Consider the following 11,980-nt stretch of genomic DNA (forward strand, 5'->3'; position numbering starts at 1 on the left):
AAGGCAAGACAAAAATTTTATTTGAAAATTTTTCCCTATTTTATTGATGGCAGTCCTTGAGAAGGGGTTCTTGAGTCAATTTTCTCTTTCATAGAATTACTGAATAGTGGAGATGGAAAAGAACATAAAAATTAATCTCTTTAGATAAACTTATTTAAATGGTTCAAATAAATTTTGTTTAGGTTGTGTACACTGATACCCAGAGAAGGAAGCTATTGAGTCAGCGATGGGCCTGGGGCTGGAACTCAGACTTGCTCTCATCACGTTTGAGTCCATTTGAAGAAAAATACTTCCTCCACCCTTTAATTTTTATTCAAATGGCACATGAATAAATTTTAAAACATTTTATTACACTTGTATGAAATTAGAATATGTGATAATTTAGGTATCTGAGCCATTTAAAAAAGTGTTTTATTTGGAGTAAAGAAATAAGAATGCTGAAATGTAACATTAGCACAACAAAAATTACACAACAATAACAAAAACCTTTGCTCTGTGTCTTAAGTTGCCATCTATCTACTTAATATACACATCAAAGTCCTTCTCTGAACATGTCAATAAATAAAAATTAATTTACACATAAAATTTGCATTGGAATGTGATTGACATACTTAAGTTTATTCTCCCTTTTTACAAGCCAACAACACACAACCTAATCTGGCACTGTGGAACAACTGAGAGCCAGGCCAAGAGTCAGGACACCTGAAATTCATGTCTATTTCAACTCATTTAGTTGCTGGTTGTGAGACCTTGGGTGAGTCACTTTATTTCTCAGAATCTTGGTTCCCTGGTTTTTAAAATGAGGCTACTGTACTCTGGTCTCTAAGATGCCACCAAGTTCTAACACTCTCTGATGGCCTATCAGTCAAGCTCCTAGCAGGGTACAGAATTTTATTTAGATAGTTCAAATAAAGAGACTGCAATGAGGGGACTACTTTCAGAATTTTGAGCAAACAAATGATGATGAGGTGCTCAGGAACTAGCATAGTGGGAGGCTTTTGCCAACCCTAGATTTGAAGGAGGAGGTGAGGAAACAGAGTCATTAGATCCCAAGGAGTGCTGAGATTCTGGCCGAGGCTTCGCCGGGCGGGCTTTAGTCAGAGATGTACAGCCTCAAAACAGGGAGGAGTCAGGAAAGAAATATTCTGGCCTCTCTCTTCTCCAGTCTTCCAGTACCCTTTCACTGCCAAACCCAACCATTTCTCTCCCCTTCCCATGGAGTTTATACAACAATTTTACATACCTCTTTCATACCACTTTGTTCATAATTCAGGCACCATTTCTAAAAACCACTATAAAACCAACATACTCAAAAATCATTCCCCTTCAAAGGAAAAGAAATGAAAGACATTGTTGAAATTTAGGAACAGTAATGTGCCAATATAATGACACATTGGTCAATGATGACCATTACACAGTGGTGGTCCTATAAAATTACAATACTATATTTTTCCTGTACCTTTTGTATGTTTAGCTGTATTTAGAAACACAAATACTTGTCATTGTTTTACAATCACCTACAGTATTCAGTACAGTAACATTCTGTACAGGTTTCTAGCCTAGGAGCAATAGGCTATACCATATAGCTTAGGTGTGTTACCATATAGCTTAGGTGTGTTACCATAGGCTATACCATCTAGGTTTGTGTAAGTACAGACTACAATGTACTAATAACACTTAATGATGCATTCTCAGAATGAAGCCACATCATTAAGTGACACATGACTGTGATTGTAAAAACAGCAGAGGTGGGCACTGTTTATTCTAATCAGGTTATGAGTTTGTCAGGTTTCACATGTAATCTGGAACTGGAATGTAGCTGTGTCAAATGTTGGATTGTGTGTTTTGTGACACCAGTAGGTGACATGCATAAACACTGTGCAGCACAGCACTCATCTGCCTGGGATCCCTTCTACTGAAAAGTCCCTGCAGGGAGCATCCCTGGTGCCAACAGACAGGTTTTGCAGAGAATTGCACTTATTTCTTCCTTTGATTCAACTCCCTGCAGAGGTTTTTCCAGAACACAATGTCACTATTTCCAGGTCAGACAAGATTCTCCTGCCAAGCAGGGTGCCATGAAGAAAATCTAGCTTAGAGTGTGAGCCAAAAGAAATCAAAGTGGAAACAGAAATGCCAGAGGACTAGAGAGTAAATGACAGGAGTCTCCATAGTCATCATTAGCATCAACGTTTCACATGCAGTGGCTTTATTCAAGCCCACACAAGATACAGGAGTCATTGTCAGTAACGTGAGGACTAAAACAGAGCAAATGTCACCTTGTCCCTGCATCAGCTCCAGAAAGGTACACACAGTGGGAATTACTCCTTTGTTGCATGCTTTTGGAGGGGGCAGAGGGACTATTACTGAGCTGTGGAGACAGAAATGGAATTTGTACTTTCACAGGGTAAAGGGTGGGTCTCTGCTTGTAATAGGCACGTTGAAGTTGGCCTTTAGAACCAGGAAATTGAGTCTATCTCTGATATCCCTCAGAGGTGGAAGGCATACAACTTTTCATATGTAAATCTCATGATTTGACTTGTGCTTCACAGATACCACGTAGCTCAGGCTTGGGGCTTCTAATTCTCAGGAGAACTAGCGGTGTTTGCGGCCTCCACAGTCAGTATGCTAGATATACTGGCTCCTGTTCTGACACAGCATGGCCATTGTCCTTTGAGGGAGGAAGGAAGAATAACATGCTTTGTGTTTATGTTTTTAAAATAGCTTCTGCATTTTTTTTGAAAAATTCTACTTTGAAATGCGTACTGAATTATTTAAATATTTTTTTCCCTACTTCCCTCTCTGAGCAATTGTCAATAGCTGACTGCCCTGGAGGTGGACCGTTCCATCAAAGAACAGTTGGGAAAATACGTAAATTTGTAGTTTTAAATGAGGATCCTCTAATTTCAACTGTAAGATGAATAAGCAGGCAGTCATACAGCTCAGCATCTACCTGAAAAGTGCAAAATTATATTCTAGAATGTTCTCTATTTCTGTTGCTTTAGTCTCCTCCCTCGACTTCCCCCATCCTGCCCCACATGTTTTCTTCAACTCTTTCTCCCCAACATGGCTTCTGCTTTATCCTTTGCTCTGAATGCTTTCTCCAATCTTCCCCTCATCTAAATATTACTCATTTGAAGACTCAGTTCAAGCCCCTTCACATTCATAAAAATTTTCCTGACCACTGCAAACCATTGAATGTCTGAATTCTGTTTTGACTTTTAGTAGTACTAACATATTCTCTAATAATTTCAGGTGCTATTACATTATTTCCCTAAGCAGATGGCAAGCTGCATGATGCCTAGGGATGTGACTATATTATTTTTGTATTTACTATAGGAAGTAGCCCAGTGCAAGGCATAGTAAGTGATGTTAATTACTCACTAGTTATTTTCCTTTCCCATAATATTTTCTTTTCAGAATTTTCACATGGTTCCAGATTATTTCTTCACAGTATCATCATATTCTTTATCTACATCTTCCTCTAATAATTAACACTTTTATAAACCTGGGTCCTGTCTTTGCAAGAGCAATAGATGGGTAAGTATATCGAATAGAGAAGTAGATTTTCTCTCTAGCCCCTCTGTGTGAGTGTGCAAGTGTGTGTGTGTGTGTGTGTGTGTCTTTGTGTTTAAGCAGGCTATGGAAAGGGCGAGAGAAATGGGAAGATTACGTGACTGGCTGTTATTTGGATGACAGTAAGATCACTGCTCAGAAAAGAAAGACTTAAACTTTGGAAAGTTCTCCATTAGCCGATAGTGTAATTATCAATTGACTAAAACTGCTTTTTTTTTCTATCAAGGAAGAAAAACCAAGTTTGGATTAAAAAATGGGGACAATTTTCTATGTGTAATATTTTTCAGGTTTGGAACAGAATCTAATAAATGAAGCAGTGGAAATAAATTAGAAAATGATAAATGAAAAGGTATACCACTTGACAGTCAGTCTTGTCCACATGTTATAACTATGGAAACTGTACAAGCTCCCTGAGGACATGGAAGGACAGCTTGGATATTTTAAGGATTAGATTATTTATATCTATTTATAAAAAATACATTGTGACATTTGGATTTAATGAATATAAAACACTAGTCATAAATACTTGGTGAAAGAGTTAGGTTAATTTTGGAACCTAGAGGGATAATTTTGTTTAGGTCATAAAAGCCAGCGTTGGATCCTAGTGGTGTATTGAGTGGATTAAGGAAATTACAGAATCTAAAAAGGCTGTGTTTTCTCTGACCTTGTGAATATTCCCATTTTATATGACAAAATGTCTTGTCCTGGAATGTGGCTGTTGAAATCAGTTACCTGACCCATATAAGAAAATATGTTTTCCTGTATCTCAATCTGTTCTCTAGCTAAGTATATTTTCACCTATACACAAACGTATCTGCATGTTTGTCTCTCTCTCTGTGTGTGTGTGTGTGTGTGTGTGTGTGTGTGTGTGTGTGTAGATGTAAAGTTTTTCTTGGCATCTTGAAACCAAGTTTGGAATATTTTGAAAATGCCATAATTAGTTGTTCGTAATTTGATTTCTAGGTTGTTGACAGTCTTTCTTTCTAGGCTGAAGGCTAACATTTTAGACCCACAGAGAAGAATATCTGGTCAGATATGTTTATGTCACCAAGATGAAGAGAAATGACATTAGTCTCTGTAGTGTGATTTGCTAATTAGGAAAAGGCACCCCCTCCATATAGGTATAGCCCTGTGTGCCACAGCTTGGCTCCTGGGCCTGGGTGGATTTCAGCCCCCACTCCCCCCTCACAGCCTGGCATCACTGTACAATTCATGTACTTTACAAGGGTATGTGGGAGCTCTAAATATTAAGGTGTGAAATGGCTAGCGGCACTGGAATAAGTCTACAGGAGGTTTTGCTTGAATAGTAAATATAGAGGCCATGATTATTGATTACTTAATGGCCATTCCTAGATATTTAAACCAGAGATCTGGAGATGGGGAGGAGATGGGTGAAGATGTTCTCAACCTTTTTAGCCAGACTCTCTTCTATTATGTTGCACTCACATGGCTTATGTTTTGAAATAATTGGTCTAACTAAATAAATTTAATTATTTAATAACTTTGTTTGCATATATTGATCTCTTAACCAAATAGACATAACTGCCAACTTTTGAGAACTTTTGAGCAATATATATGAATATTTTCATATTGGGTTCATGTGATTTTTAGGCCAGACAAAATAATTCTTTCATTAAAAAATTTTTATTTAATCCATGTGTCTATGCCCCAAGTAAATGTATGATTTTCACATGGTGTTTTGCTTTTGATATTTATTTATATATATCCTAAAGTTTGGAAATTTTACATTAGAAATAAGTAAACAGTGCCACAAGGGACCTGTTGCTCTTAAACGTATTCTATTCTCATTATTGATAATCCTGAGCAACAATGTAGGCAACATTAAACAAGCAAAATATGGGGATTGGGTTGCTAAGAAGTGAAGATCTCTCTAACTCTTTAATCTTCCAATGTGTAAATATTTGATAAAAACATGCCCTTTTGTTTAACTTTAATTTTTCTTTTGAGGAGAGAAAGCATTTTAACTACATACCAAAGAATAGACAGATGCAAACAAGCCTTGACTGCTACTTGCCTGATAAAGGGAAAAACTGGTCGTCTGGTCTGTTTACTGTTTTGTAAATTGAAAGATATATAAAATAATGCTTCCAACACGTTCTAGTAAAGTCATCAGGATCTTAAATGACTTGGTGAGACTTAAAGGGAGAAAAATAAATCCCTAAGGAAGATTTTTAGAGGCATGAAATATTGTGATTGTGAATAAGAGTAATGTTTTTATTTATATGAATACATTTAAACAAATATATGTAACCCTAGTGTGTGCATATATGTATATATTTATGAGTGTGTATGCTTGTATATATGTATATTCTAGAAATATATGTATTCATTTTAGAAAAAAATATAGATATGGTGGTGCTGAGTCTTTGTTTCAAATAGAAAGCAAAGACCAGGTTTTCAATAACAGGCTTCAGTAATTGATCATATTTTTGTCCATTCTATTTTGGACAGATAACATAGCAACATTTGAAGCAGATGCTATCAGTACTCCAGCAATTCTCCTGAGATTCTCCTGACTCTTTCTGTGTGCCGATCCTCTGGCTTCAACATGCTTGGCTCCTAGAGACCGGCATCTCTAAGTCTCTTTGAATGACTGCCCTTGGGCTACTGGCACCATGGTGACTGCATGCACAGTCAGCCAGCATCCATGGTGGTAACATGCCCTCGAGGATAGCCCTTACCAAGGACAGACAGGCACAGATTATAAAATCTCAGCAACCTTGCCCCAAGGAGGAACAAATCTGAGGTTTAATTTAGGTTCCAGAGCTCCCTATCAGGATTAACCTGAGGTTGAAAGTTAACCTGAAATTATACCCTTGCTAGTCTTCTCCTTCCTTCCTTGCTTCCCTCATCTATTCACAGGCATATCCTATACTGTACTATACTGATTCCAACTATACTGAATCACTTGCACACAAACTCTTGTCTTATTGTCTTCTTCTGGGAAACCTAAAATCATATCTAGCTGTCACTGTGGTAAAAATTTCACAGGCACATAGAGGTTTATTATGTCTTGGATGCCATGCTAATTTTAAGATGTTGTAATGAAGTTACTCCCTCCCTATCCCCTCAGCAATGACTGGGAATCATGGCTAATGTCTCATAAAGCATAAATCAAGCCAACTTTTTCCCCTGCTAGAACCACAGGAAATGGTGGTATTGTTTTTGATCATACCCTTCCCAGTACATCAGTGAGAAGATTAATCCACAGAGGCATAAATGACCAGAATTATGAATTGAGGTAATTCTAGGCATAGGAGATCAAAAGAAATAGCCAGGGACCTTATTTTTCCTGTGAGAAGCCAGCAAGAGAGCTGGCAGATGCATGGCAAGGTTGAGACTTGATTTATGCCTGAAAGTAACTGACCGGAGGTAACATTTGGCTCTAGCCCTGGCTCAGTTCCTTACTGTGGATTCCTGAGCAGGCTGTTGTGCTAGTTCTCCTAGACCTTAATTCACTCACCTGAGGACTTGCACTGAATGATACATAAACTTCCTTCTGGATTTTAGTTTTGTGATTCTGTTTGCACAATCATAAACAGCCAACAGAAAAGCCATATGTGAAGCTTCAGAAGCTGGAAAGTTTAAGCACATATCACTTACTCGTGAATTATACTTTTCTGTGTCTGAGAGCATATGAGGAGCTTTGCTTGAGTAGCAGCAAAGGAGCTTGTTAAGAATTCAGAAGCATAGGAGTAGTGGAGTATTAAATGGCTAAGAAAAAGACACCAGCTATCTCACTGGTGACACAAAGCAGAATTTCGCAATTTAGTCTCCTTCCCACCAGGAGTCTATTACACATTCAAGACCTTGAAAGACTACAAAGTCAAGAATGGAAGGAACAGATTAAAGGGGGAATATTACTTTCAGAAGGAAAGGGAAAGAAACAAAATGAACAAAATGCAGATACTGTTTAATTTTAGTGAAAACTCTTTCTTAAGCCAAAGGAGTCTTACTTTTCTCAGCCCGCAATATCTGTGGGAATGTCGATGGAATTTACTGTTTCCTCATCTTTAGTTTGTGAGAGGCATGTGTCTGCCCCATTGCAGCTCTTAAGAACTCACCTTCATACTATTTGTCAATTCCACAAATCCTGAAATGCATTATATGATTGGGCTGGACCCATGAAAATGTTGAATATATCTTTGAAGTGCCAATGACAGTGCTAACTCAAGTCACTATAAGTGTTCAGCAAAGGCCTTGTAAAACAATTACTCAAAACACCCTCATCCCTGCCCTTTGACCTCATTCTTATGGCTTCTGGAATGGGGACTAACTACATCAAGTCATTCTGCAGAACAAACTTGTAGAAGAAGTGTGAATAATTTTTTTCATATTATTAAGATATTTATAATCAGAAGTATTTACCCAAAACCGTAAACCATTCATATATTCCAAAGATGTAACGTGACTTTTCTGATATTAGGACATTAGAAGTATATGGAAATTTAAATTTGTTTTTGTATCAATTTGCTTTTTAAAATAAATACATTTACATGATACAAAATTTTAAAAGCATAAAATGAAATTTTCCCTCCTGCCCCTGTTCACCCAGTATTCCTCTGTGGAGATAACCAATGTTATCAGTTTATTAGTTTCTTTCAGAGATATTTTATATAAGCAAATAGTCTTGTGGGTATGCATTTGTATGTTTTACATACTGTTATATACCTTCGTTTCCTCACATAATATACATTAGGAATTATTCTATATTGGTACTGAAAACCTCTTCTCATTTTAAATATAGCATTTCAACACTTCATGCTCTCTATCTCTCTTACCTGCTTAAAAGAAAAACCAGAACTAACTACCATTTTTTATTTGTTTATTGTCTCTGACCCCCAACTAGAATGTTAACTACATGAGAGTTATTTTCAACTGTTTTATTCACTACACTCATTATTAACGCCCAGTACGGTGCCTGGCATACAGTAATTACACAATACATACTTGAATTTATTCAATAAATGAATATGTTAGACTTGATAACTAATTTTATTCTATTGTATGTAATTAATTAAATGTGTTAAGTCACTATTCTATTAATGGGCATTTAAGTAGTGTCTGGTCTTTTGTTCTTATAGACTCTGCTGAGATGTGCATTTTGGTACATACATCATCAATCCTAGAGCCAGTTTGTCTTTAGGGAAAATTTCTAAAAGTGAAATTGTAGTTTCAAAGAATGCAGAATTTTTTTTTTTTTTTTTTGAGACAGAGGCTTTCTCTGCTGCCCAGGCTGGAGTGCAGTGGCCTAATCTCGGCTCACTGCAACCTCTGCCTCCTGGATTCAAGCGATTCTCCTGCCTCAGCCTCCCGAGTAGCTGGGACTACAGGCGTATGCCACCATGCCCGGCTAATTTTTGTATTTTTAGTAGAGACGGGGGTTTCACCATGTTGGCCAGACTGGTCTCAAACTCTTGACCTAGTGATCTGCCCGCCTCGGCCTCCCAAAGTGCTGGGATTACAGGCGTGAGCCACCGCACCCAGCCTGAAATTTTTAATTTTGATAGATAATGCCAAATTGTTGTCTTTGGAGGTAATACTAATTTTTACATTTACCAGCAATATATCTATGCATAAATGCAATTGTCTTTAATTTAAAGGAAAATATATTAAAAGTAATAACAAAACTGCAATTACTTTTGCGCCAACCTAATAATATTTATTTTTGAAGATTCCAGAGCATTTAAAAGAAACTTCAACCCACATTAAAACAAAATCTAACAAGCTTCAATAAAGAAAAATTTCTCCTATTGAGTTCTTGATGTGGCTAAATCTATATGATGTGTCTTCCTTAGAGAGAGGATTTTCCAAATATAAGCAGAGGCAAGATGAGTACTTGAATGGTAATAACACTAGCCCGGCCCTGAATGTCTAGGATCTGATAAACCAATAGCCTTTTCAAGGGTCAAAAAGTAGGTACTGGAAAGAAATTATGGTACATAATCAAATAGGTGAACCGCTATATGACTGGAACCAAGAAGTGATGGATTTAAAATGGCAACAAGCGAAGGTCCAGGAAGATAACAGACCCAGGAGAGATGTGGCAGTTTTAGAGGGCAATCATCTCCTAGACTGAGGTGGAAAGGTATGATTACTGATAAGGGCAAGGCAGGATGCAATTCTTGAAGAAATGGAATGGCAAAGTAGAGACTTGCAAAAGTGACAACCCAGCACATCAAATATGAATAAAAAGCAGCTTCAGCAAAATCATTTTGAATCTTGTATAAGTATTTTCTTTCTACTTGCTTTTAGGCCTCCTACTAACTACTCTTCTCTATTTTGTTTGTTTGTTTGTTTGTTCTACCCACTCACACACTGCTGGAACAGAGTCATGGTGTTCATATATCTCTGGATACCTGACCTAACTTGGCCACAGGTTGTCTTTCTCATGAGTCCGTTCAATCCTGATGCACACAGGCTCAGCAGTGAGTCTTTGTATATTGGAGCCTAACTATGAGTACTGGATTTTTCCAGGAATATCTTCTGTTGATCCACTCTTGTCTATTGACTTTTGGCTTAAGCAGCTCAAGATCTTTTATTTTGGAAGACTCTATTTGTTACCATTTCACTCTTGGTCTCACTCTCTCGCTACCTCCCTTGCCCACCTTCTTGCCCAAAGCTAGAGAGCAACTTTCCCTGGACATACTCAAAGATAAATATTGATAGTCATTCAGGCTCTGGGGAAATACGACCTGTGTCCCATTATAGTGTGATCCAACATTGGCAAATACTGATAATGATGATGATGATGATGATGATGATGATGATGATGTTGATAATGATGATAATAATAGCTTGGAAACTAGGCATTGTGCTGCTTTTTACAGAGTTTCAAATTTATTTCTTATAAAGCCCCAGCAAGTTAAGTGTAACATTATTCCAATTTTACAGAAAAGGAAAATGAGGTAACTTGCCCAAAGGCACACAGACAGCAATCCAGAAAGCAAACCAGGCAGTCTGTCTCCAGGGCCAACCATTTTAAACTGGGTCACAGGATCACAGCAGTAGTATAAGAAAACTTGACTTCTTGCTGATAACTTATTTAGTGACCTAGATTTCTAAAATTAACTTAAGAAGAAACGGGATCGGCCTCAGAGCCCCGGGTGCGCTGAAACATAAAGCAACAACTAGGTTTGACTTAACTGAGCCTCCAGTTTTTTTGCTGACTAGAAACAATAAGAAGGCTGCTGGTCAGTTTACCAGGAGCTTTTACAGCATGTATTGGCAAAGTGGGAAAATTCTTATTTGTCTCACAGAAGATAGAGTGCCAGACACTTGCTAGATACTCAACAACCCTACTTCCTCTTCTTAGACATGCAGAAAAGCCACGTTTCACAATCACCATTTCAGTAAGTTTGAGGCTACAAGAACTGAGCTCTGGCCAACAAAATGAGAGTAAAAGTAATGTACACTCCCTAGAGATCTGGCATCTCAAACAACCTATGTGATCTCCATTCATGCACTCTTGTGCACGTCTTCTCTCTTTCCTCTATGTAACTGGAAAAACAGAGCTCCAAGATAACTAAAAGGAACACAGTAGAAAGAGGCTGGCTCCTGAGTCTTTCTCTCAAGGAATGTTTCTCAGGAGAGGGCCTGACCCACATGGAACTGTGTCAAAAAAGACACATGCACACGTATGTTTATTACGGCACTATTCACAATAGCAAAGACTTGGAACCAACCCAAATGTCCAACAATGATAGACTGGATTAAGAAAATGTGGCACATATACACCATGAAATAGTATGCAGCCATAAAAAATGTTGAGTTCATGTCCTTTGTAGGGACACGGATGAAGCTGGAAACCATCATTCTCAGCAAACTATCGCAAGGACAAAAAACCAAACACTGCATGTTCTCACTCATAGATGGGAATTGAACAATGAGAACACATGGACACAGCCATGGCAATGTATGTAAAAACGGCATGTTGTACATATTACCTAAAATTAAAGAAAAAAAAAAACAAAAAAATTTTAATTAAACCACTTTAATTAGGATTGTTCATTATAGCAGCTAATGTTAATTTGCCCTGACTAATACAGATAGCATATAAAGTTTTTCCTTGAAGCAAAAGGGCAGTATAACTCCTTAGGGAAACCAGTCCCTTTCTGATTGGGTCGCTTTCTGCTTGAGTCTAGGGAATACTGGTGCTTAAAAGTTTAAAACCCAAGTCAACTAGAGATTCTGCTCTCTGTTTTGCTCCCTGCAGACCTATTTCCCAGGAACTGGACCCTATTCCTACTCTTCACTGCCTTATTTCTGAATAGAATTCAGAACCAAATTCCAAATATTATATGATCCAACATCTCTCAGTGCATGCAAAGCTATGGCATAATTTGATCTTGGATCACAACCCCCTTTCCTTTCTATATTTTAGTTC

At 37.7% G+C, this 11,980-nt stretch overlaps 1 long non-coding RNA gene across 1 annotated transcript; it reads left to right on the top strand.

The window, feature by feature from the left end:
* The first annotated feature begins 1,978 nt into the window (after positions 1 to 1,978).
* Positions 1,979 to 11,502, top strand: LOC116484017 (uncharacterized). The gene is made up of 3 exons (XR_004252435.2): positions 1,979 to 2,302; positions 3,418 to 3,537; positions 6,046 to 11,502. It is a non-coding gene; the product is annotated as an uncharacterized LOC116484017 (long non-coding RNA).
* Positions 11,503 to 11,980: the final 478 nt, after the last annotated feature.

Source organism: Hylobates moloch, unplaced genomic scaffold (assembly GCF_009828535.3).
Source record: "Hylobates moloch isolate HMO894 unplaced genomic scaffold, HMol_V3 SCAFFOLD_2, whole genome shotgun sequence".
NCBI lineage: Eukaryota > Metazoa > Chordata > Mammalia > Primates > Hylobatidae > Hylobates > Hylobates moloch.